Source organism: Arachis ipaensis, chromosome B8 (assembly GCF_059453495.1).
Source record: "Arachis ipaensis isolate K30076 ecotype BB chromosome B8, ASM5945349v1, whole genome shotgun sequence".
Taxonomy (NCBI): Eukaryota; Viridiplantae; Streptophyta; class Magnoliopsida; order Fabales; family Fabaceae; genus Arachis; species Arachis ipaensis.
In genome coordinates this window covers 116,004,887-116,032,686 of record NC_142443.1, presented here as the reverse complement: position 1 = coordinate 116,032,686, position 27,800 = coordinate 116,004,887, and the positions used below count along the sequence as shown (strand labels likewise).

Sequence of the window (27,800 nt, the reverse complement as noted above, 5' to 3'; positions counted from 1 at the left end):
ATCTCAGAAGAAAGCTCATCACCACTTTGGCATCATTGGTGGGCAGAGCCACAGCTTCCACCCACTTGGACACATAATCAATTGCCACCAAGATATAATAGTTTGAATATATGGGTGGAAAAGGTCTCAAGTCAATACCCCACACATCAAATAACTCAATCTCAAGAATTCCCTGCTATGGCATCTCATGGTTGGCAGGGAGATTCTTAGCTCTTTCACATCTATCATAGTTCTTCACAAATGCTCTTGAGTCCCGAAAGAGAGTTGGCTAGTAAAAACCACTTTGAAGGACCTTTGTAGCTGTCCTTTCACCACCAAAGTAGCCTCCATAATCAGAGCCATGACAATGCTAGAGAATCTGCTGTGTTTCCTCATCTAAAACACATCTCTGGATTATACCATCTGAGCATCTTCTAAAACGGTATGATTTCTCCCAAAAGTAGTACTTGGCATCAGTCAGTAGCTTCTTCACTTGTTGCTTACTGTACTCTTTTGGAATGAAATTCATGGCTTTGTAATTTGCAATGTCCGCAAACCATGGAGCCTGCTGAATGAGGAACAGTTGCTCATCCGGAAATGTCTCAGTCACAGTTGTGGGTGGTTGCACGCTCTCTTCAGGTTCAATCCTAGAAAGGTGGTCAGCTACTTGATTTTTTGACCCTTTCCCATCTTTGATCTCAATATCAAACTCCTGAAGGAGTAGCACCCATCTAATTAATCTTGGTTTAGAGTCCTGTTTGGTTAGAAGGTACTTTAAAGCAGCATGATCGGTATAAACAATAGCCTTAGAACCAATTAAATAGGACTTAAACTTATCAATAGCATACACAATAGCTAATAATTCTTTTTCTGTAGTCATGTAATTCTTCTTAGCATCATTTAACACACGACTAGCATAGTAAATGACATGTATAAGCTTGCTATGCCTCTGTCCTAAAATAGCTCCTATAGCAAAATCACTAGCATCACACATTAATTCAAATGGCAAATCCCAGTCAGGGGGAGCTATGATGGGAGCAGAGCTAAGGTTTGCTTTTAGAGTTTTAAAAGCATGCAGACATTCAGTGTCAAATACAAAAGGAACATTAGCAACTAATAGGTTGCTCAGTGGTTTAGCAATCTTAGAAAAATTCTTTATAAATCTTCCGTAAAATGCTGCATGACCTAAGAAACTCCGGACTGCCTTACCATTAGATGGTGGTGGTAATTTTTCAATTACCTCCACCTTGCCTCTATCAACCTCAATCCCTTTGCTTGAAATCCGGTGTCCAAGAACAATACCTTCTGTAACCATAAAATGACATTTTTCCCAATTTAAAACAAGGTTTGATTCTTGACACCATTTCAAGACCAGAGATAAATGCTTAAGGCAGGATTCAAAAGAATACCAAAAATAGAAAAATCATCCATAAAGACCTCAATAAACTTTTCAACCATATCAGAAAAAATTGAAAGCATACACCTCTGAAAAGTTGTTGGGGCATTACAGAGTCCAAATGGCATTCTCCTGTAAGCAAATACTCCAAAATGACATGTGAATGCCGTCTTCTCATGATCTTGAGGGTCCACTGTAATTTGGTTATATCCAGAATATCCATCTAGAAAATAATAAAAAGCATGATCAGCTAACCTCTCAAGCATCTGATCAACGAAAGGTGGGGGGGGGGGAAGTGATCCTTCCTTGTAGCAGTGTTGAGCCTCCTGTAGTCTATGCACATTCTCCATCCTATGACGGTTCTTGTAGGAATTAGCTCATTCTTTTCATTCTTGATCACTGTCATCCCTCCTTTCTTGGGAACTACCTGCACAAGACTCACCCAAGGGCTATCAAAAATAGGGTATATAATGCCGGATTCCCATAGTTTCATTACCTCTGTTTGGACCACCTCTTTCATAGTTGGATTGAGTCTCCTTTGTGGTTGCACAACCGGTTTAGCATCATCTTCAAGAAGGATCTTGTGCATACACTTGGTTGGACTAATCCCCTTTAAATCACCAATGGTCCATCCAAGAGCTGTTTTATGGCTCTTGAGCACTATAATAAGTGCCTCTTCCTCACCAGGTTTCAAGGAAGAGCTAATAATCACTGGATATGAATCATTTTCACCTAAGAACACATATTTCAAAGAAGGAGGCAAAGGCTTTAGCTCAAGCTTGGGAACTTCTTCCCCCACCTTAGGCGTGTTCACCATGTTCTTCTGGAGTGGTGAATCATCAATCTCAAGTAATTCATACTCAAAGAAAGGATCTAGAATATCATCAAATACCTCAGCTTCTAGTATCTCTTACAAGTGGTTCAACAACATCAACTCTTATACACACTTCAGAATCATTAGGGTGTTTGATAGCTTCAAATACATTAAGGACCACCTGTTCTTCATTGACCCTCAGGGTTAATTCACCCTTTTGCACATCAATCAGAGCTCTACCTGTAGCTAAAAAAGGTCTTCCAAGAATAATAGAAGACTTTTTATCCTCTTCCATATCCAATATAACAAAATCAGTAGGAAAAATAAATGGTCCCACTTTCACAAGTAAATCCTTAACAACCCCCACAGGAAATTTAATAGAAAGATCAGCAAGTTGAAGAGAGATACGAGTGGGTTTTACCTCTTCAATTTGGAGCTTTTTCATCACTGAAAGTGGCATGAGGTTGATGCTAGCTCCAAGGTCACACAAAGCTCTCTAAATAGTGACATCTCCAATGGTACAAGGAATTACAAAGCTTCCTGGATTCTGCATCTTCTCAGGAAGGTTATGTTGAATAATAGCACTGCACTCTTTAGTTAACACCACTGTCTCTTTTTTCTTCCAATTCCTCTTGTTAGTCAATAGTTCTTCTCATGAATTTAGCATAGAGAGGCATTTGCTCAAGAGCCTCAGCAAAAGAAATGTTGATCTGAAGCTTCTTGAAGACTTCTAAAAATCTAGAAAATTACTTGTCTTTGGAAGCCTTCTGAAGTCTCTGAAGATATGGCATTTTAGGCTTGTATTCAGGGGCCTTTGGCAATGTTGGATGAGTGTCGAGAGAGACTGGAAATGGGGTATCTGCAAGCCTTGGAGGGACGTGCTCCACATCTTCTTTCATCTCCTCCGGAGCTTCTTTTTCAACTAGCTCCTCATTGACCATAGTCTCAGAACCAGCTACTTTACCACTTCTCAATTGAGTGCCCTTGTAGTCTTCTCTTGGGTTCACCACGGTATCATCAGGAAATGTACTTGGAGGTCTCTCAGGTATTTGCTTGCTTAACTGGCCTACTTGCACCTCCAAGTTTTTGAGGGAAGCTCTAGTTTCCTGCATAAAACTATTCAGTACTGCTTATAAATCAGTGTTCTTCTGGGGCTGAGAATTTGCCTGCTGAGGTGGTTGTTGTTGATTTATTCGCTCAGAAACCATCTCTCAACAAATTTCCTACCGGTAAGTGTACCGGATTGTTGTCAAGTAAAAACTCACTGTAGAATGAGGTCGAATCCCACAGGGATTGGTTGGTTGATCAATGTTAATTGGAGAATTGTGCTAGTTGAGCAAAATTGAAATTGGTTGAGAATTGCAGAATGTAAATTTGGCGGGAAACTTAAATGGCAAGAAATTAAATGACAGAAATTAAATTGCATGAAATTAAATGACAAAAGCTTAAATTGCAAGAATCTAAATGGGAATGGGAATTAGCATGAAATTAAAGAAGCAGAATGTAAATAGAATGGGTAGATCAGAGATGGGGAATCATTGGGTTTAGGAGATGTATAATTCTCCGGATTAAATTCATTTTCATCTCTTCCGCAATCAATGTATTCATTGATCTCCTTGGCAATCTTAAGTGATCGGATCCCAATTCCTTGGCTCTCCAATCTCTCTAAGCATGAACAATTGCCCAATTCCTTGATTTAAGTGCTCATGGGAAGAGATGAAGTTTGGTCACTTATTATACCACACAAATTCATAGATCAAAGTGTTGGTAGGATTACATGTCACTATATCCATCCAAACCCCAATCTAATCCGATGTGAGAAAGCATTTCTAGCATGATCTCCTCATTCCTCTTCCAAAGTTCCGAGGAGATCAAATTATGAATAGCTTCTTTTCCAAGATAACTATCCAATTGGATAAAGACCGAAAGCTTTCTAGCAAAATCAAGAGAAAAGAAAGAAGAAGATGAATGAAAACTAATATTGATCCATTGAATTACACAAAGCTCCCTCACCCAATGAAAGGGGTTTAGTTGTTCATAGCTCTCAAAATGGAAGTTGGAATTGAAAAATACATTCTGAATTCAAAAATGAAAAGTGTGCAGTAAGTGTAAAAATCCAAAATTGGGAAAAAGGTCCTTTCTAACTTAAATTCTAAGCTATTTATACACTTTCTTCCATTGATCTTCGATCTCTGAATTGGGCTTTTGGCCTTGATGGAATTGGGTTGAAGTTGCTCCAGTTGGTTTCCCTTGTTGTTGAGAAGAGATCTGTTTGAATTGTGAATACTGATGCTTCACCTTGGAGTCAACGTTTGATGGCCAACGTTGACTTAAACACCAATTAAGAAGAAAACCAGAAAACCAGATATGTTATTGTCATTGGCGTTTGACTCAACATTGGAGGGCCAACGTTCAGCTTACCCACACGTACGCGTGCATCACGCTTAAGTGTGAAATCTGAAACTTTGCTTATTCACGCGTACGCGTACACCACGCTTATGCGTTCATTGCCCTTTTTCCAATCCGCGCGTACGCGTCACTGACACGTACGCGTCGATTCAAAATTCTCAACTTCAAATTCTGGGCTTGGCATCGCGGACATTGAAGGCAGCGTTTGAGGCAACATTGGACGTCCAACATTCATTTTGTGACGCGTGCGCGTGACTCACGCTTGTGCGTGGATATGAAAATTTTGCTTTTTCACGCGTACGCGTCACCCAAAAATCATTTAGCTCCAGAATTGAATTTTTTCATCACCACATTGGGGGTAACATTAGAGGTCCAATGCTCCCTCCAACCTGAACACCAGCACACCATGTAGAGAATTTCTCTGCTTCTCTTCCAACGTTTGAGCCAACGTTGGTGGTCCAACTTGGACACCAACGTTACTTCCTCTTCATCTTTTCCAGGCTCCTTCTTCAACCTTCCTCCATGCTTTCTTTCACCTGTCATCAACCAATATATGGATCAAAGCCTTGCTAAATTCATGAGAATTCTCATCATTCTTAGCACACAAATAATTATAGCAAAATTCTCATGAAATTACATCAAATTAATCATGATTGAATGAATCTAGGCATACATGAATTTCTACCCAATTTGCTTACTTATAACTCGAGAAAGTGCATAAAACCTACTAAAAACAAAGAAAAAGGCTAGTGAAACTAGCCTAAGATGCCTTGGCATCACAACACCAAACTTAAATCTTGCTTGTCCCTAAGCAAGTACTGAATTATTAAGAAGAAAGAATGAAACAGAAGGGGATGTTCATATCAGCAAGTCATTATTTATTAATTAATGGGGTTTTATGCAGAAAATGCAGAAGCTCACTTCCTATTGATCTTTAGGCATAGAATGTCTCTTTCAAGCATCAATTAACATACTGCTATGACCTCTTATTATTCACTCATCCTTGGTGGTTGCTTTTCTTTATTTTCTTTTCCTGTAAACTTTAGCTCTGTGTCTTGTGTTGTAGCAGTTTCTTAGCTTATTTGTACTCAACACATTTTTACTACAGAAACTTGACTCACATTTCTTCTTAGAACATTAATGCCCAGGACCTCTTTGGGTTACTAAATGTCTTGTAACTAGGTTGCTCTTGATAATGGATTTTTGGTTGATAATCCCAGATTAGTTAACCCAAGTTACCAAGTGTTAAAGCACTCCATAAAACCTAATCATCTAAGCAGATCCTAGTACAAAGACACCACATGCATATGTCCTAAGGTCCAAGATATTGGTGTCTAGCCTTATTCTTTGCTTTCTTTTGTTTTTGTTGCCACTTTTGGCTTTTCCTTTTCTTTCTTTTTGTTTGTTTCTCTTTCAACCAAGGACTTTTATTTACTAAGATTCATAGACAGCATGCTAATTTTCACTTAAAAAGGAGAACAATTTATCCTTTATTCATTATAAGTGAGCTACTACACAATCAAACATACATACCACCACTTACTCTTATTTCACTTCTTGCTAAAAAGGAACTATTCTACTTCTGTTCAAACATTTCTTTTATTGAAATTGAAAAGGTTCAAGGGAGAAGACAAGCATTTAAACAAGTGAAAGTGAAAGCACACACACCTAGGCTAGCACACTTATTACAAACTTAAACACATAGAATGCTAAATGACTTAAACTACAATTGACTATTAACATGGGCACATTCAGACTTCCAAATTACACATTCCAAAGTAGAAATGGTTTAGTGACAATACAACCTCTTGAAGCCCAGTTGCTTCCTCTCTGTCATCACCATCTTTGCCTTTTGTGTCCTTTTTCTTCATAGTTGATGGTGTTCATTCTTTCCAAGAGATTGATTGAATTCTTGCAAAGTTATTGGAAGTTGCTTGTTCTCCAAGCACTTGAAAATTTGTTGGCATGCATGTATGTTTATAGGCTTTTGAACTTAAATTGGTGTGTGAACACCAAACTTAGTTTCTTGCCTTATGCAGCAAATTGAATCTATGCGGCAAACCTCAAGTACTTTTATTTAGGAAAGTAGACTATGAACCAGAAAATACTACGAACTAGATATCGACTGAAAACTAGAAAACACACACTTTTGAGTCATTTCTCTAATTGTTTGGAGCTGTCAACTGATTATGCTGAGGGTGCAATGTGTTCTCAATGAAATCCATGGTGGAACACCAAACTTAGAATTACACATTCACCCTTAAAGTTCTTTGGTGTGCAACACCAAACTTAGCTCCTTGCAATGCAAAGAATCTACTCTTTTATTGAATTTAACTAAGGAAAGATGACTACCTTTGGTTGGGTTGCCTCCCAACAAGCACTCTTTTACCGTCACTAGCTTGACGTTCTGCTTTCTTAGTTGAGTGTATACTTTATCTTGGACCCTTCTCCTATGTCACCCAAGTAGTGTTTGAGCCTTTGTCCATTCACAATGAAGGTCCATTGCAAGCTTTCTTCCATGATTTCTATGTGTCCATAAGGTGAGACTTTGGTGACAATAAAAGGACCTGACCACCTTGATCTTAATTTCCCAGGGAAAAATTTTAGTCTGGAATTGTAAAGTAGCACTCTCTGTCCTTCCTCAAAACTTCTTGGTGCTATTTTGAGGTCATGTCTTTCCTTTTCCTTTTCCTTGTACATTTTAGCATTTTCATATGCTTGGAATCTGAATTCTTCTAATTCTTGTAGTTGCAAGAGCCTCCTTTCACCAGCAGCTTGGCTATCAAAATTCAATAACTTGAGAGCCTAGAAAGCTTTGTGTTCAAGCTCTAATTGCAGGTGACAAGCCTTACATACACCAGTTGATATGGAGACATCCCAATTGGTGTTTTAAAGGCTGTCCTGTATGCCCAAAGAGCATCATCCAGCTTCTTCGACCAGTCTTTTCTTGAAGCTCCCACCATCTTTTCTAGGATCCTTTTTAGCTCTCGGTTAGATACTTCTGTCTGGCCACTTGTTTGGGGGTGATAGGGTGTGACAACCTTGTGCTTCACCCCATATCTCAGGAGGAGTGTCTCTAGTGGTCTATTGCAAAAGTGACTTCCTCCATCACTGATGAGTGCTCTGGGAACTCCAAACCTGTGATGCACGGAAAACTTGTCTCATAACAAATTTCCTTCGGCAAGTGTACCGAATTTGTCGTCAAGTAAAAACTCACAATAGAGTGAGGTCGAATCCCACAGAGATTAACGGATTAAGCAATCAATAGTTGATTGATTATCCTAGTTAGACAATTCAGATTTGGATGATGAGTAAAAAGGGAATGTAAATGGCATAAAAGTAAAGAAAGCAATAAAGTGCAGAAAAGTAAAATGGCAAGAAAAGTAAATGTAAGAACTAAAAATAAAATAAACATTGGGATCAAGAGATAGTGCAATCCTCAGGATCAAGTTCATTCTCATCTCTTCCTCAATCAATGCATTCATTGATCTCCTTGGCAATCTTAAGTGATCGATTCAATCTCTCAAATCTTGATCAATAGCCAATTCCTTGGTCAATTGCTCATGAGAAGAGATGAAGTATGGTCACTGATTATACCACATGCATTTCCCAACTCAAGTGTTGGAAGGATTATAGTCACATATTCATCCACACCCAATTTGGTCCAGCATGAGAAAGCATTTCTAGCATGATCTCTTCATTCCTCTTTCAAGGTTCAGAAGAGATCCAAGTATGAATAGTTTCTTTTCCAAGATAACTACCCAATTTGATGAAGATTGAAAGCTCTCTAGTAAAATCAAGAGGAAAGAAAGAAGAAGAAGAATAAGAACTACACTTAATCCATTGAATCACAATAGAGCTCTCAAACCCAATGTAAAGAGTTAGTTGATCATTGCTCTACAAAAAATAGAAAAGAAAGAAAGTGCAGAAAAGTAAAGATGAAGATTCAAACTGAAATTGAAAATTCAACATTCATAAATGAAAATTATAACTAAAAGAAAGAGAAGGAAAAGTGTGTGAGGGGAGGGAGTCCGAAGACCCCTCTTCAGTCCCCCATTCCAGAATTGTCAGTCCATGTAAAAACTAAGGCCTTTATATAGGCTCTCCTAAATTACAAAATGAAATTAAAAGCAAATTACAATTAAATGAAAATTCCTATTCTAAATGCTTCTTGTGGCCTTGATTGGTTGACACTTGTGGGCTTGCTTGCTTGAGCTTTGAAGTGGACTTGAGAGAGAAGTGAGTTAAGTTGAGGTCCAGGTGCTAAAGTTAGTGCTAAAGTTAGCCACACTAACGCTACAAGTGTGGCGTTAGTGCTAAAGTTATTGTGGCTAACGTTGCACTTGCTGCCCAGTTGGTATTTTTGGGCTTAAAATATGCCTCTTGTTTGTGCTCCAATTTCATGCCCACTATGGAGTATTATATATCGTTAGAAAGCTCTGAATGTCAGCTTTCTAACGCAACTGGAATCATCTCAATTGGATCTCTATAACTCAAGTTATGCTCCTTTGAAGTGGACATGGTCACTGGCATAGTTGCTAACGTTAATGGAAAACTTGAGTGCCAATAACGCTAGCGATCAGGGCTTCATTATTGCCAGTTTCTGGAGCTTAAACTTAGAGTTCACCCCATACTATTATATATTTTTGGAAAGCCCTGGATGTCTACTTTTCAATGCTTTTGGAAGCGCATCATTTGGAGCTCTACAACTCGAGTTACACTTCTTGGAAGGTGAAGAGGTCAGCTGGCCTTACTACAGGTTGATACCATGTTCATCTTTGCACTTTCGGGGAAGATTTTCTCCCTCAAATTTAGTGTCCACTATGTAGTGCCATATATGCTTGGAAAGCTCTGGAATCCTACTTTCTAATGCTACTAGAATCACCTCATTTGGAGTTTTGTGGCTCAAGTTATTCTTATTTGAAGAAGGCATGGTCAGGCTGCCAGGTGGGACTTTTGCCCACGTTAACTACCACGTTAATCTAGTTAACGTGGAAGCTAACGTGGGTCTTTTTGTTTCGCCAACATTAGCGGAGATCACCTTTTCCACTAACGTTGGCATCTCCCTTTCCTTCCACGTTAGTTCCCATGTTAATATAACTAACGTGGAGACTAACGTGGGTTTTCTAGCCTTCGCAAACGTTAGTGGCACTCTCTTTTTCCACTAATGTTGGCATATACCCCTTTCGCAAGCGTTATTGGGGCTCACTTTCCCATTAACGTTGCTTGGTGCCTTTTGTCCCTACGTTAGAGTTCACGTTAGTGTAGCTAACGTGACTCTTAACGTGGGTCTTCCTTGCTATCGTTCCTTGCTCTCCTTCTTCAAAGTTAATGCCACTAACTTTTCTCACTAACGTTGGGACTTTCCTTCTGTCCACGTTAGTGCCCACGTTAGTGTAACTAACATAGCCACTAACGTGGCTCTCCTCTTCTTCTTTTGGCCTGAAATCAATCAAACAAAGTGTATCAAAGTCTTGCTCTTAATCATGGGATCATGCATCATCTAATTTATCATATAATTCATGAAAAATCCTCATGAAATCATGTAAAGTGCACAATGTATGCTTGAATCAAGATGTAAGTGAATATCTACCCAAAACTAGCTTATTTCCTAAGAAAATGCATGAAACTACCTTAAAAACAGTAAAGAAAAGGTCAGTGAAACTGGCCAAAATGCCCTGGCATCACAACACCAAACTTAAAGCTTGCTTGTCCCTAAGTAAGTACTGGAACAAGATAATGATGAATGGAATGCCAAGAGAAAATGAGTCATTCTTGTGGAAGTCATGTCCCTGGTTTTATGGTGGTTTCATGCATAGCAACTTAGGTTCATTCCTTCACTGGCTTTCAGACCTTTATCATGTCCTAGAATACTCACTTTTCTTGCATCCCATGAGACTTTTATTCATTGATCCCTTTTGTTTCTTGTCAATTCAGGGCTTATTTGTGTTCTTAGGCTAAATGCTCTGTAAGGGGGAAACTCTTTAAAATAAGCTTTCAGCTAACACTCCCGAACCAGTTGGTTCAAGGTGCTAGGTGTTGAAACACCCCTACAGACTTACTTCCTCAAGTCTCTCCCCCATACATACACACCACAGGCACATGGTTTGTTTATTTTCTTTTCTTGAGACCTTGGTGTCCAGCACCTCTTTGGGTTACTAAATGCTCTGTAGTGAGGGTTACTCTTGATAGTGGACTTTCAGTTGATAATCCCGAGTTAGTTAACCCAAGTTACCAAGTGATAAGGCACCCCTAAGAGCTTATTCATCCAAGTAAATCCCTCACACAGGAACACCACAGACACATGCCTCGAGATTAAAACCATTGGTGCCTAGCCTTATTGCTTACTCTTTTTTTTTTCTTTTTTTTTTCACTTTCATTATTCTTTCCCTCTTTCTTATTAGGATCTTCTTATTTAGCTAGTCTCATGGGGTGTGTCTCAAGCATAGTATTCATGACAGATAGTTGTCTTTCCACCCTTGTGGTTGAACCAACTTAGCTAACTTATGACCACACCACAAACTCATGAACTCATTCCATAGTATGAACTCTACTCTGGTCTTTTAAAAACACTCATTCTCCTTTCATTTGATTCAAAAGGACAAGCATACAAGTAAGTAAGGAGATGATGCAGTAATGACATTCAGACTAGCAAACACAGCCCTAATCAACAAAAAGCTTAAAAGACAGAATTGACATGCTTATTCACAAGGAGAAATCACACATGCATACAAAGAAAATAGAAGACAATCATGCAAATTAAAGTGCTAGAAATAAGTAAGAGGAGTAAGGAACTTTACCACCTTGTATTTTATCTTCATTGTTGTTGCCCTTTTCCTCCTATTCTTTCCCTTCCCACACCAGACATAGAATGATTGCTTATACTCAAGCAACAATTAAAACAATGGTGATGGGGTCCATGATGGATCATGAATGTCTTATAATGAAGTGTGAGTATGCATGTGTTTCAGCAAGCAAGGTTAAGGATACAATAAAGACACAAGAGATACAAACAGGGACATTTTGATTGCATTAATAAGTGTTGGCATGGTACTTTGCATGAAAGTTAAGTGGCAACACCAAACTTAGTGTGCCACTGTCAATCTAGAATGTTGCAAGTACCCAGTGAAGATTGAAATTCAAATTGTTGCATGGCAACACCAAACTTAGAGTGCAATCATATGCCAAATTATTGAAAGTAAACTAAGCAAAGCAAGGAAATGTTACCTACGGTTGGGTTGCCTCTCAACAAGCGATCTTTTAATGTCATTAGCTTGACATGTTGTTCACAACTTTCTTCCTCTTCTTCCAGTTTGTTAAGAGGAATGACCTCAAGAGGAAAGAGGAGCCAGTTAATGCCCCTTGTTTTGAGTGCCTCTCCCCAGCAAGCCTTCTTTTGTTGTTAGCTTGAGTAAACTTGCTTGTTGGGGTAGGGGTGGGATAGCTTTTGGTTGACCTTTTCTTCTTCATGAATATTGTCCTTCTTTTCTTGGTCACCATCCTTTTGTTAGTGTTCATGTTGATTGCCTTTACCACCTTGATTTTAGGATTTGGGTATTGTATGATGGGTGGAGCATCCTCTTCATTAAGAACTTCTTGAATTGGTGGTTCAATGAACTCACCCTCTATGCAACTCTCTGTTTCGTTGGAGTATGGGTTCCCTTAATTGACTTCCTCCCTTATTCTTGACCTTTAAATGAACTCCTCTGTTTCTGGAGAGAGTGAAGTGGTCTCTCTTTGTGATCTCAGTTTTTCAATGAATTGTTCTTCAGAATAGAGTTGTGCATTCTCCCTCAATTTTTCTTCATGGTCCCTTTTTGCTATTTTCTCCTCTTTGATTGTTTTTATTATTTCTTCAAAGAGGAGTTCTATCCTAGTGAGTCTCTCCTCTACTCTACTTTTTTTGAGTTCTTCAATGATGAGTTCCACCCTAGCAAGTTTATCTAAAGGAGGTTGGGTAGATTGTAATGGTTGGGCGGGGTTGGCTTGTGAATGGCATTGGATGCTTTGTGGTTGTGTGTTCTGAAAGTGGTATGACTCTTGTGGGTAGTGGATTGAGTTTTGTGGATGGTGAAATGAATTGTATGGATTTTGGATAGACTTTTGTGCTAAGGCATACTCAAATGATGAAGAATTTAGGCATGTAAAACTTGGAGGTGAGGTTGTATAATTGAGAGGTGATGGCTCTTGATGAATGGGGTATGAATGAGTGAAATCTCTTTGATTATGATCTTCCCAGTCACAACTTGAGTAGTGATTAATTTCACCAAAATATGGACCATTTTGTGGCTCTGGAAAGTACCCCATTTCATGTTCTTGATACTCCCACCCACCATGAGCATAGTAAAGTGAATCATTATGTGGTGGTGGAGAGTTTCCCATGAAATATGATTGACTCAAATATGATAGATGCTCCTTTCTTTCCTGCAGAAAGCTCTGTCTCAACCAATAATCACCAAAAGAAATTGGAATCTCCATTGTCACAGGTGAGGAAATTCCCAGTGAGGCAATATCACAAACAGTTAGTTAGCAAAAGAAAATAAAGAAACAAAAGAAAACAAAGACAAAAGAAAAGTGTCTAATCTAGTAAATCAATCAACCGGTAGTTTGTTAATCACGATTAATCCCTGGCAACGGCGCCAGAAACTTGATGCATGGAAAACTTGTCTCATAACAAATTTCCTTTGGAAAGTGTATCGAATTTGTCGTCAAGTAAAAACTCACGATAGAGTGAGGTCGAATCCCACAGAGATTAACGGATTAAGCAATCAATAGTTGATTGATTATCCTAGTTAGACGATTCAGATTTGGATGATGAGTAAAAAGGGAATGTAAATGGCATAAAAGTAAAGAAAGAAATAAAGTGCAGAAAAGTAAAATGGCAAGAAAAGTAAATGTAAGAACTAAAAATAAAATGAACATTGGGATCAAGAGATAGTGCAATCCTCAGGATCAAGTTCATTCTCATCTCTTCCTCAATCAATGCATTCATTGATCTCCTTGGCAATCTTAAGTGATCGATTCAATCTCTCAAATCTTGATCAATAGCCAATTCCTTGGTCAATTGCTCAGGAGAAGAGATAAAGTATGGTCACTGATTATACCACATGCATTTCCCAACTCAAGTGTTGGAAGGATTATAGTCACATATCCATCCACACCCAATTTGGTCCAGCATGAGAAAGCATTTCTAGCATGATCTCTTCATTCCTCTTTCAAGGTTCAGAAGAGATCCAAGTATGAATAGTTTCTTTTCCAAGATAACTACCCAATTTGATGAAGATTGAAAGCTCTCTAGTAAAATCAAGAGGAAAGAAAGAAGAAGAAGAATAAGAACTACACTTAATCCATTGAATCACAATAGAGCTCTCTAACCCAATGTAAAGAGTTAGTTGATCATTGCTCTACAAAAAATAGAAAAGAAAGAAAGTGCAGAAAAGTAAAGATGAAGATTCAAACTAAAATTGAAAATTCAACATTCATAAATGAAAATTACAACTAAAAGAAAGAGAAGGAAAAGTATGTGAGGGGAGGGAGTCCGAAGACCCCTCTTCAATCCCCCATTCCAGAATTGTCAGTCCATGTAAAAACTAAGGCCTTTATATAGGCTCTCCTAAATTATAAAATGAAATTAAAAGCAAATTACAATTAAATGAAAATTCCTATTCTAAATGCTTCTTGTGGCCTTGATTGGTTGACACTTGTGGGCTTGCATGCTTGAGCTTTGAAGTGGACTTGAGAGAGAAGTGAGTTAAGTTGAGGTCCAGGTGCTAAAGTTAGTGCTAAAGTTAGCCACACTAACGCTACAAGTGTGGCGTTAGTGCTAAAGTTATTGTGGCTAACGTTGCACTTGCTGCCCAGTTGGTATTTTTGGGCTTAAAAGATGCCTCTTGTTTGTGCTCCAATTTAATGCCCACTATGGAGTATTATATATAGTTAGAAAGCTCTGAATGTGATCTTTCTAACGCAACTGGAATCACCTCAATTGGATCTCTATAACTCAAGTTATGCTCCTTTGAAGTGGACATGGTTGCTGGCATAGTTGCTAACGTTAATGGAAAACTTGAGTGCCAATAACGCTAGCGATCAGGGCTTCATAATTGCCAGTTTCTGGAGCTCAAATTTAGAGTTCACCCTATACTATTATATATTTTTGGAAAGCCCTGGATGTCTACTTTCCAATGCTTTTGGAAGCGCATCATTTGGAGCTCTACAACTCAAGTTACACTTCTTGGAAGGTGAAGAGATCAGCTGGCCTTACTACAGGTTGATACCATGTTCATCTTTGCACTTTCGGGGAAGGTTTTCTCCCTCAAATTTAGTGTCCACCATGTAGTGCCATATATGCTTGGAAAGCTTTGGAATCCTACTTTCCAATGCCACTAGAATCACCTCATTTGGAGTTTTGTAGCTCAAGTTATTCTTGTTTGAAGAAGGCATGGTCAGGCTGCCAGGTGGAACTTTTGTCCACGTTAGCTACCACATTAATCTAGTTAACGTGGAAGCTAACGTGGGTCTTTTTGTTTCACCAACGTTAGTGGAGATAACCTTTTCCACTAACGTTGGCATCTCCCTTTCCTTACACATTAGTTCCCACGTTAATCTAACTAACGTGGAGACTAACGTGGGTCTTCTAGCCTTCGCAAACGTTAGTGGCACTCTCTTTTTCCACTAACGTTGGCATATACCCCTTTCGCAAGCGTTATTGGGGCTCACCTTCCCCATTAACGTTGCTTGGTGTCTTTTGTCCCTACGTTAGAGTTCACGTTAGTGTAGCTAACGTGACTCTTAATGTGGGTCTTCCTTGCTATCGTTCCATGCTCTCCTTCTTCAAAGTTAATTCCACTAACTTTTCTCACTAACGTTGGGGCTTTCCTTCCGTCCACGTTAGTGCCCACGTTAGTGTAACTAACATAGCCACTAACGTGGCTCTCCTCTTCTTCTTTTGGCCTGAAATCAATCAAACAAAGTGTATCAAAGTCTTGCTCTTAATTATGGGATCATGCATCATCTAATTTATCATATAATTCATGAAAAATCCTCATGAAATCATGTAAAGTGCACAATGTATGCTTGAATCACGATGTAAGTGAATATCTACCCAAAACTAGCTTATTTTCTAAGAAAATGCATGAAACTACCTTAAAAACAGTAAAGAAAAGGTCAGTGAAACTGGCCAAAATGCCCTGGCATCAACCTGCTAAAGATATTCTTCCTGAGGAAGTTCAGGACCACCTTGTTGTCATTTGTAGGGTGTTGCAATGGCCTCCACCCATTTAGACACATAGTCCACTGCCACTAAAATGTAGCTGTTTGAGTATGAGGTTGGTAATAGTCCCATGAAATCAATTTCCCATACGTCAAATAGCTCATGTTCCAAGATGAATTGCTGTGGCATCTAATTTTTCTTCGGCAAATTTCCAGCCCGCTGACACTCATTACAGTTCTTCACTAGTTCTCTTGCATCTTTGAAGATGGTGGGCCAAAAGAATCCGCACTGCAAGACTTCTGCTGCGGTTCTTTCTCCTCCAAAATGGCCTCCATAGCATGAACCATGACAATTCCATAAAACTTCCTTTCCTTCCTCCTCTGAAATACATCTCCTGAGCAATCCATCTGAGCATTTTTTAAATAAGTATGACTCATCCCAAATGAAATACTTTGCATCATTAATGAGTTTCCTCTTCTGATGCTTGTTTATCATTGAAGGAAATTCCCCAGTAGCCTTAAAAATAGCAATGTTTGTGAACCAGGGTGCCTTATGAACCAGCATTAGTTGCTCATCAGGGAAGAATTCATTGACACTTGATTTGTGGATGCTACCTTCTTCATAAGGAATTTGGGACAAATGATCTGATACTTTGTTCTCCACTCCCTTCTTGTCTTTAATCTCAATGTTGAATTCCTGCAATAGCAAAATCCACCTTATTAGTCTTGGTTTTGACTCTTGTTTTACAAGTAAATATTTTAGTGCTGCATGATCAGTGAAAACAATAACTTTAGATCCAATGAGATATGATCTAAACTTGTCAAATGCAAATACTATTGCAAGTAGTTCTTTCTCAGTAGTGGTATAATTCCTTTGAGTTTTATTCAAAACCTTGCTGGCATAATATATGACATGCACTAAATTGCCTTTCCTCTGTCCAAGCACTACCCCAACAGCAAGGTCTGATGCATCACACATCAGTTCAAAAGGCAAATTCTAATCAGGTGGGGCAATGATAGATGCTATGGAAAGCTCTCTTTTCAGTGTTTCAAATGCTACTGTGCATTTTTGATCAAATACAAAAGGTGTATCAGAGACTAATAGGTTGCTCAAAGGCTTTGCAATTTTGGAAAAATCTCTGATAAATCTTCTGTAGAAACTAGCATGTCCTAAAAAACTCCTAATTGCCTTGACATTACTAGGTGGAGGTAATTTCTCAATTAATTTCACCTTAGCTTTGTCTACTTCTATGCCTTTTTCTGAAATTTTATGGCCAAGGACAATCCCCTCTGTTACCATAAAATGGCATTTCTCCCAGTTTAGAACTAGGTTTGTCTCTTGGCACCTTTTAACACTAAGGCAAGATGATTAAGGCAATTGGGAAAGGATTCTCCAAAAACTGAAAAATCGTCCATGAAGACTTCAATGAATTTTTCAATCATGTCTGAGAAAATAGATAACATGCATCTTTGGAAAGTTGCAGGGGCATTGCACAATCCAAAAGGCATGCGCCTGTAAGCAAAAACTCCATATGGACAGGTGAATGATGTTTTTTCTTGATCTCTTGGATCAACCACTATTTGATTATAACCCGAGTATCCATCAAGAAAACAGTAATATGCATGTCCTGCCAATCTCTCCAACATCTTGTCCGTAAAAGGGAGTGGAAAATGATCCTTTCTAGTTGCCTCATTGAGTTTCCTATAGTCAATGCACATCCTCCAGCCTGTTACTGTTCTTGTGGGAATGAGTTTGTTCTTCTCATTAGGTACAACTGTGATCCCTCCTTTCTTTGGAACTACATGGACCAGACTCACCCATGGGTTGTCAGAAATGGGATAAATGACTCCTGCCTGCCATAGCTTCATCACCTCTTTTTGGACTACTTGTTTCATGAAAGGATTCAATCTTCGTTGGGCTTGAATGGAGGGTTTAGAATCATCGTCCAACAAGATCTTATGCATGCATATGGATGAGCTTATCCCTTTTAAGTCAGCAAGGGTCCATCCAATGGCATCTTGGTGCTTTTGCAGCACCTTGATTAATTCCTCTTCCTGTTCTTGACTAAGGGCAGAATTGATGATCACTGGATAACTTCCATCATTTCCCAAGTATGCATACTTGAGAGTAGGGGGCAGTGCTTTCAACTCCAGTTTGGGTGCTTCTTTCTCCTTTTTCCTCTCCTCCAGTGTGACTAGAAGAGGTATTTCGGTTGAGTTAACATCAACAGCCTCAACTATTAACATGGAGTCACCCTCTGCCAATCCTTTAATTGCTTCTTCAAAAGTTTCTTGCACACCAGTTTCTACTGCATCTAGCCTCAAACACTCTCCTAGTGCCTCATGTGGATAGCTCATAGCCTTGAATACATTGAATACCATTCTCTCATCATGTAGCCTAAGGGTAAGTTCACCCTTTTGGACATCAATGATGGCTCCAACAGTAGCTAAAAATGGCCTCCCCATGATTATTGAAGCCTTAGCTTCTTCCTCCATATCCAACACCACAAAGTCAGCAGGGAAGATGAAGTCCCCTACTTTCACTAGCAAGTCTTTGGTGCGGAATTTACAACCACAAACTAACCGGCAAGTGCACCGGGTCGTACCAAGTAATACCTCAGGTAAGTGAGGGTCGATCCCATAAGGATTGAAGGACTAAGCAATAATGGTTGATTAATTTACTTAGTTAGACAAGAAGAAAATAGTGTTTGAGAGTTCAAAAGCATTAAACAGTAGATTCAAAATATCAGAAGACAGGCAAATAAATAAGTTGGGAATAAAATATGGAGAAAGCAGTTAAGGCTTCAGAGTTATCTATTTTCCGGATTGACTTTTTTTATTAATTTATTTTAATCATGCAATATTTAATTCATGGCAAACTATATGTGACTAGACTCTAATTCCTTAGACCTTTCTAGTCTCCTCTAAAATTCATCAACTGCCAATTCCTTGGTCACTTAATTCCAATTAGAGGGTGAAGCTTAATTCTAGTTTATATGTCACAGAAATCCTAATTATCCAAATATAAGAGGATTATATGTCACGTATCCCGTTAAGTACAAATAATTAGAATTTAGGAGAAATTCCCCACTGCTGCCTCCCGTAGGAGTCTGGGCCGTGTCTCAGTCCCAGTGTGGCTGATCATCCTTTTGGACCAGCTACTGATCATCACCTTGGTAAACTATTGCCTCACCAACTAGATAATTAGACGCGAGCCCGAGTTCAAGCTATTGTTCAAGTAAAGAGATTTTCCAAGTTATACAAGAACTCAATTAGAAAGAGGGTCATACTTCCGTTCCATCCAAATTCATAAAATAAAGAACAAAAACAACACTTGAAATATAAATCAGTACATGAATTAAAATAGAAAAACAATAGAATCAATCCATACAATAGACAGAGCTCCTAACCTTAACAATGGAGGTTTAGTTGCTCATGGAAAAGAGTGAAAACTAGGATTTTGGTGAACTGTAAATTGGGCTGAGGTGGAATGAAAAGTGGAATAATATTCGAATCCCCGAAGAGAAGTTTCTTTTTCTCTTTTATATATAATCTTAATTAATTTAAAAATATATTTTCTAAAACTAAAATAATATCTTTTCTTATTTTAAAATAAAAAATAAAATTTAAATTAGAATTAATTAAATAATCAGCGTTTTCTGCATGTGCCGCATGTCATGCGTACGCGTCGATGGTCTTCTTCTCTTTTTCTGCGGAAGCTCCATCAAATCCAACCAAATGCTACCTAAAATAAACAGAATTGCACACGACTCAAAGTAGCATCCATAATGGCTAAAAGATAATTAATTCTTGATTAGACTCAACAAATTAAATACAAATTCACTAGGAAAAGATAGGAAAGATGCTCACGCATCACAACACCAAACTTGAATTGTTGCTTGTCCTCAAGCAACCAAACTAATATAGGCTTAGAATGTGAATTTGCATGACAATTTGAGTTCGATTAAGCTCATGTCTTTTCTTATAGTGGGGTTTACAACTGCAATCTTGAATAGTTTTGGCATCTCACTCTCCTTTGAATCAGAAGGATGTCACTGTCATTCGAAATTAGAATCCGGGTAATATTATGAATTCTCTGATCCTTTGTAACTCAATTTAACCCTTGATCACAGTAATTTTTCTTTGATTCTCTTTTCTTTGGTGCTTTGCACCTTGAGCCTAGCCGTGACTTTAAATTTTTTGTCTCAAGCTTCACTTGACACAAAAACACCACAAGCACTTAACTGGGGAACTCTCTTTAAGTTCTGATTTTCCTTTCAGTTACTCCCAGACAGTGGTGCTCAAAGCCTTTGGCATACTCTGTTAATTGCAATTGATCTCGACTCTAAATGTTTTGTCTCAAGGATTACTTGACACAAGAACACTACAAGCATATGACTAGGAAAACAACTCTTTGAGATTTTAATCATGTCTGACCTCCCTAGTCATTGATGCTCAGAGCCTTGGACCTTGCTTTTATATCTTTTTTTGCTGTTTCTTTTGCTTCAAGGATTAAACTTTTACTTATTGTAGAGCCTTCATAATAGTTCTCTAAATTCCTTTTCCTTGTACATCGACATTCTTTTATTCAAATTTAAATATACACTGTTCATGTCATGCATTCAGAGTCACAGAAAATACCACCACATTTGAATAAATGAGACTACTCTAAAAATTAAACTCAGTTTCTCATGCATTACATCCCTTTTTCTTCTTTCTTTTTTATTTCAAGTTCAGTGGGCAATACATGAGACACCTTTCAACATTAAGGCAAATAACAGAAAAATTCAAAATAGTAGAACTAAACTAGAACCTAGGAATTTATCTAATAAAGGATCATGCAATAAACAAGACAAAATAGCAGAAAACCGGAACATAACATAGTAAGAGCGAGAAGGAATATAAAATGAACGGAACTCAACCACCTCAGTTATCCTAGTGGTCGTTTTATTCTTCAGGATGTGCTCCTCCGTGAAGATGATTCGCCTCCCTTTGGTACCATAAAATTAAACAGAAAAAACCATTAGCGAAACGACAACACAAAACTTAAAGGTTTGCTTGTCCTCAAGCAAAGAAAAACTGAAAACAAAAACAAATAGTATGATGAAAGAAGAATAAAAGGATAAAAGAACAAGAGAGAATTAGGATTTGGGGGTGGATGATTTGAAATCAGGCGCTGAGGTAGTTTAATTGGGCGTCGAGTGCGACGCGTATGCGTAAGGCACACATACGCGTGGATCGCACGAATTTCAAGCGATGCGTACGCGTCTGGTACGCGTATGTGTGATGTTGGTTGTGCGAATGGCGCGAGGGCAGCCGCGCGAACGCACAACTCTCTGTTCGCGTGGCTTGGTAACCAAATTTCTCATATGACGTGTGCGCGTCATGCACGCGCACGCGTGGATGGCAAATTATGGAAAGGACGCGCACGCGTCAGGGACGCGTACGTGTGATCAAGTTTATGCCTCTAGCACAATTCCAGCTCCAAGCCATCACAACTCTCTGCCTAAACACTCATTGACGCCGATTTTCAGGGTCACGCGTACGCGTCAGGGATGCGCACGCGTGGTTGGCTAATAGCGCAAACGACACACACGTGTGAGGTACGTGTACGCGTGGTCTTGTTTGTGCGCAAAACATAGTTCCAGCACCACTCCTGCTCAACTCTCTGTTCACTTCGTTGGTGTTGCGTACTCCTGCATGACGCGTACGCGTCAGCGATGCTTGCGCGTCGAACACCCTTTTTTTTTTGAATTGTTCGGTTCCTGTTCTAAAATAGCTGCATGATCAGAAAAACAGTAAAAACTCAATAAAAACCAAATAAGTAAGAAAACTACTACTACGAAAAGTAACTAAGGATACGAAATTATCAGGTTGCCTCCCGACAAGTGCTTCTTTATCGTCACTAGCTTGACGGTCAGCTCCTCTAAAGAGGAGGATCATAGGGGCTTAGCTCTTCACCCCTTACTTTGAACTTCTTTCTTATGTCTCCATAAAGTTGCTCAATATGCTCTAGAGAGAGGATTTTGTTTACTGTATAAATCCATACTGGATTGCTAGTCAACACTACTTTCATTCCTGGGGAAAAACCTTCAGTGGGGATCTTTTTGTTTCTCCATCCTCTGGGTACTTTCTTCTTTTTGGGAACTTCCTCCTTGGTGGATGATGTATTCCCGACACTAAACTTAGGTTTGATTTCAGGAGAAATTTTATTGATTGTCACCAAAGGAGGTTTAAGCTGCAGATTCTGCTGTGCATCATTAGAGGATTCTTGAAGGTTTGGATCAATAAGCTCAGTCTGCATGCACCTCTCTTCTTCTCCTGTTGAATTTATATCTTTGAAGACATGAAAGACCAGTTGCTCATTATACACTCTAAGCACTAATTTACCCACTTCTACATCAATTAGAGCTCTTCCAATGGCTAGGAATGGTCTTCCTAGAATTATAGAGGCATTCTCATCCTCCCCTGTGTCAAGAATCACAAAATCTGCTGGGAGGAAGTACTTACCCACTTTGACCAAGATATTCTCCACTAATCCATATGTAGGCTTCATAGATTTGTCTGCCATCTATAATGCTATCCTTGTGGGTTGTGCCTCTTGGATTTGCAGCTTCTTCATCATAGACAAAGGCATTAAATTGATGCTTGCTCCTAGATCACATAACACTTTCTCAAAGGTTGTGCTCCCAATGGTGCATGAAATTTGAAAGCTCCCTGGATCTGGCATCTTCCTTGGCAAGTTATTCTGAATTATGGCACTACATTCCTTAGTCAGGACCACAGTCTCATCTCCCTTCAAAGGTTTCTTCTTTGACAATAATTCCTTCATGAATTTGACATAGAGAGGCATTTGCTCCAAAACCTCAGCAAAAGGAATATTGATTTGCAACTTTCTGAAGACTTCCAAGAACTTTGAAAACTGCTTGTCCTTGGTCTCCTTTTGAAGTCTCTTAGGATATGGCATTTTAGGCTTGTACTCAGGAGCCTTTGGGAAAGTAGGATAAGTGTCAAAAGAGTCTGGGAATGGGTTGTCTGCACGCTTTGGAGGGACGTGCTCTACATCTTCCTTCTTCTCCTCTGGAGCTTCTTTTCAAACTGGCTCCTTATTAACTTGTGCTTCCATACTTGCCACTTGTCCACTTATCAAGGTGATAGCCTTGCATTCCTCTCTTGGAATTGGAATTGTGTTACCAGAAAGGCTATTGCTGGTCCTCTTATCAATTTCATTACCTTTTGTGACTAATTGACACATCTGAATCTCCAAGTTTTGAATTGTATTTGTAGATCTCTCAGGTATTTGCTTGCTCAGTTGACCCATTTGTACCTCCAAGTTTCTAATGGAGGCTCTGGTTTCCTATATAAAACTCCTCATCATCTCCCAATTAGAATCTTGTTGGGATTGAGAGCTTATCTACTGAGGTGGTTGTTGTTGATGAGACTGAAATTGGTAGTTATTATGATTGTTCTGTTAGAAACCGTCTGAGAATTATTGTTGAAATTCTGAGATCTCTGAGGTTGGTCCATCCACCCAAGATTGTATGTCTTAGAGTATGGATCATTATTGGGCTTTCTAGGACCACTCCCCATGTAATTTACCTGTTCAGAAAAAGATTGAGCATAATCATAATTCTCATTTTGTACAAAATTACCTGTCATGTCATAAGAGACCTCTTGAGGTGGATTTTGGGTGTTGATAGCTGAGACCTGCATACCACTCATCTGCTGAGTAAGTAAATTTATTTGCTGAGACATAAGCTTGTTCTGAGCAAGAATAGCATTATCAGCTTCCATTTCCAATACACCTCTCTTCTGAGAAGTCTCTGAGTTCATAGAATTACTGTTAGATGAGTATAAATATTGGTTGCTAGCAACCAACTCAATAAGCTCAATAGTCTCCTCCGGTGTCTTCTTCTTGTGTAGTGAACCACCTGCGGAATTATCTAAGCACATTTCGGACATTTCACCCAAGCCTTCATAAAAGATATCTAGTTGGGTCCATTTGGAGAACATGTCCGGAGGGCATTGCCTAGTCAATAGCTTGTACCTCTCCCAAGCTTCATAAAGAGTTTCACCATCCTTCTGCCTGAAGGTCTGAACCTCCACTCTAAGCTTAGTCAGCTTCTTTAGTGGGAAAAATTTAGTAAGAAACTCAGTAACAACCTTGTCCCAAGTATCCAAACTCTCCTTGGGTTGGGAATCTAGCCGTAGCTTTGCTTTATCCTTCAGAGACAACGGGAAGAGCATGAGTTTGTACACCTCTGGGTTCACTCCATTTGTCTTCACAGTATCACAAATCTGCAGAAAGTTAGAAATAAATTGATTTGGGTCTTCTTGGGGAAGACCATGATACTGGCAGTTTTATTGCACCAGGATGACCAATTGTGGCTTCAACTCAAAGTTGTTCGCAGCTATAGGAGGCACCACAATGCTTTTTCCATAAAGATTTGTTGTAGGAGCAGAGTAAGAGCCAAGCACTCTCATTTGTTGCTCATTCCCATTCAGATTTGCCACATTGGCATTAACAGCATTATTAGGATCCATAGTGGATTCTGCAGCCTTGTAAATTCTTGTTTGTTACAAACGTCGCCTGAAAGCCCTTTCAGGTTCAGGATCAAAGTCTAAGAGATGTTCCTTATCTCTGTTTCTGCGCATAAACAGACAGAAAATAAGAAAAGATGGAACTCTCTACGTCAGAGTGCAGAGAATTCCCAGTGAGGTAACCTGTGCAAACGATTAAAATAAAAATACTAAATAAAATAAATAAATAAATTTCAAAATTTGTAGGCAAAATTAGGACAGAAAAATTCAAAATTAACAAGAAAAATAAACAAGAAAAATTGAAATAAAAAATAACTAGGGGACACAAACTTAATATCAGAAATGAAGAAAAAATATTAGTGTTATTTATTTATTTATTTATTTTTCAAAAAACTAAAGCAAAATTTAAATAAAATTAAAATTAAAACGCCTAATCTAAGCAATCAAACAACTTATAGTTGTTAATCACTATCAATCCCCGGCAACGGCGCCAAAAACTTGGTGTGGAATTTACAACCACAAACTAACCGGCAAGTGCACCAGGTCGTACCAAGTAATACGTCAGGTGAGTGAGGGTCGATCCCTCGAGGATTGAAGGACTAAGCAACAATGGTTGATTAATTTACTTAGTTTGACAAGCAGAAAATAGTGTTTGAGAGTTCAAAAGCATTAAACAGTAGATTCAGAATATCAGAAGACAGGCAAATAAATAAGTTGAGAATAAAATATGGAGAAAGCAGTTAAGGCTTCAGAGTTATTTATTTTCCGGATTTATTTTTCATATTAATTTATTTTAATCATGCAAGATTTAATTCATGGCAAACTATATGTGACTAGACCCTAATTCCTTAGACCTTTCTAGTCTCCTCTAAAATTCATCAACCGCCAATTCCTTGGTCACTTAATTCCAATTAGAGGGTGAAGCTTAATTCTAGTTTATATGCCACAGAAATCCTAATTACCCAAATATAAGAGGATTATATATCACCTATCCCGTTAAGTCCAGATAATTAGAATTTAGGAGAAATCGTTTTCAAGTTGTTGTTCAAGTAAAGAGCTTTTCCAAGTTATACAAGAACTCAATTAGAAAGAGGGTCATACTTCCGTTCCACCCAAATTTATAAAATAAAGAACGAAAACAACTCTTGAATTATAAATCAGTACATGAATTAAAATAGAAAAACAATTGAATCAATCCATACAATAGACAGAGCTCCTAACCTTAACAATGGAGGTTTAGTTGCTCATCGAAAAGAGTGAAAACTAGGATTTTGGTGAACTGTAAATTGGGCTGAGGTGGAATGAAAAGTGGAATAGTATTCGAATCCCCGAAGAGAAGTTTCTTTTTCTCTTTTATATCTAATCATAATTAATTTAAAAATCTATTTTCTAAAACTAAAATAATATCTTTTCCTATTTTAAAATAAAAAATAGAGTTTAAATCAGAATTAATTAAATAATCAGCGTTTTCTGTGTTTTCTACACGTGGCGCATGTCACGCATACACGCCGATGGTCTTCTTCTCTTTTTCTATGGAAGCTCCATCAAATCCAACCAAATGCTACCTAAAATAAACAGAATTGCACACGACTCAAAGTAGCATCCATAATGGCTAAAAGATAATTAATTCTTGATTATACTCAACAAATTAAATGCAAATTCACTAGGAAAAGATAGAAAAGATGCTCACGCATCAGTCTTCTACTATTCCATGAGGGAATTTGAATGACCGATCTGCCAATTGGAGGGCCATTCTTGTTGGTTTGACTTCCTCAATCTTCATTCTCTTCATTATTGTTAAGGACATCAGATTTATACTAGCTCCCAAATCACATAAGGCTTTTTCAACTGTTATTTCCCCTATGATGCAGGGAATTTGGAAGCTTCCTGGGTCCTTCAATTTTTTAGGTAGCTTGTGTTGGATGATAGCACTACATTTCTCAGTTAGTATCATAGTTTCATCATTCCTCCAACTTCTCTTCTTGGTCATCAATTCCTTCAGAAACTTAACATAGAGTGGCATTTGCTCTAATGCTTCAGCAAATAGAATGTTGATCTAAAGTTTCTTGAAAATCTCCAAAAATTTGGAAAATTGGTTGTCCTTTGCATTCTTTATTAGGCGTTGAGGGTAAGGGGCCCTTGGGACATATGGCTTTAGAACTTCTTTTTCTTCTGATGAACTGGGAGTAGGTATTTGTGCTTCCTCCTTGTCAGTTGAACTATCCTCCTCTTTCTCCTCTTTAGTCTCCCTTGACTTCTCTTCCAATTCTCTTCCACTTCTGAGGGTAATAGCTTTGCATTCCTCTCTTGAAGTTGTCTTGGTGGCACTACTTGAACTGTAGCTAGGGGCTTGTTTGGACAAATATCCAACTTGTGCTTCAAGCTTCTGAGTAGCCGCATCTTGATTTTGCCGATTGGATATTACTTCCTCCTTGAATTTTTTTAAGTCGTCAAACTCCTTGCAAAGGTTTGCAAGCATAGCTTCCATCCTGGCCATTCTGTCCTCATCATGTGGTGGTATTTGATTGGACTTGGGATGTTGAGAGTGGTTGTTGTGGCTTTGGTATGGTGGTTGTGAATAAGTGTTTTGTGTGGTCTGGTATGGTTCTTAGTTGGAGTTTTGGTGGGTGGAGTTGTTATACTGGTTTGGATTATGGGGTCTGTGATCTTGGCCTTGGTTTTGTTGGTTTTTCCACCCAAAGTTTGGGTGGTTCCTCCAACCAGAGTTATAGGCTTTAGAATATGGATCATTAGCTTGCCTAGATGAATTTCCAAGATAATTAGCTTCCTCCCAGTTAACTCCTTCTTCTGTCTCTAACTCTTCTTGAGGTGATGGTTGAGTGTGTATAGCTGCAGCCTGATTCTTCTCCATTTGCTTGGTCAATTCATCCAGTTGCTTGGTGATCATGTTATTTTGGGCCAAGATTGCATCCATATGGTTTAATTCCAAGACTCCCCTGTTGTTGCTTCTTTCTGAGGCATAAAAATACTCATTGTCAGCCACTGTCTCTATAACATCAATGGCTTCTTCAATGGTCTTCTTCTTGTTTAGAGAACCTCCAGATGAGTGGTTTACAGCTTTCCTGGATTTACAATTTAGCCCTTCGTAGAAGATGTGAATTTGCACCCACTCATTAAACATATTAGGGGGCATTTCTTTGTCAAATCTTTGAATCTCTCCTAGGCTTCATAAAGAGTTTCACCATCTTGCTGTCTGAATGTCTGCACTTTAGTTCTTAGCCTGTTTACTCTTCGGGGAGGGAAGAACTTTATTAGGAATCTATTCATTACATCTTCCCAGGTAGTCAAGCTTTCCTAGGGAAATGACTCCAGCCATTTTGACGCTTTGTCTCTCAAAGAAAATGGAAACAGTAGCAATTTATAGGTGTCAGGATGAACACCATCAGATTTAACTGTATCACATATCCTTTGAAATTTAGTGAGATGCTCATT

The 27,800-nt window shown here is 38.6% G+C and overlaps 2 non-coding genes across 2 annotated transcripts; both read left to right on the top strand.

The window, feature by feature from the left end:
* The first annotated feature begins 23,814 nt into the window (after window positions 1–23,814).
* LOC148549347 (small nucleolar RNA R71) lies at window positions 23,815–23,921 on the top strand. Its single transcript, XR_015897318.1, has one exon. It is a non-coding gene; the product is annotated as a small nucleolar RNA R71 (small nucleolar RNA).
* A 3,562-nt stretch (window positions 23,922–27,483) lies between these two features.
* LOC148549346 (small nucleolar RNA R71) lies at window positions 27,484–27,590 on the top strand. Its single transcript, XR_015898815.1, has one exon. It is a non-coding gene; the product is annotated as a small nucleolar RNA R71 (small nucleolar RNA).
* The last annotated feature ends 210 nt before the right edge of the window (window positions 27,591–27,800 follow it).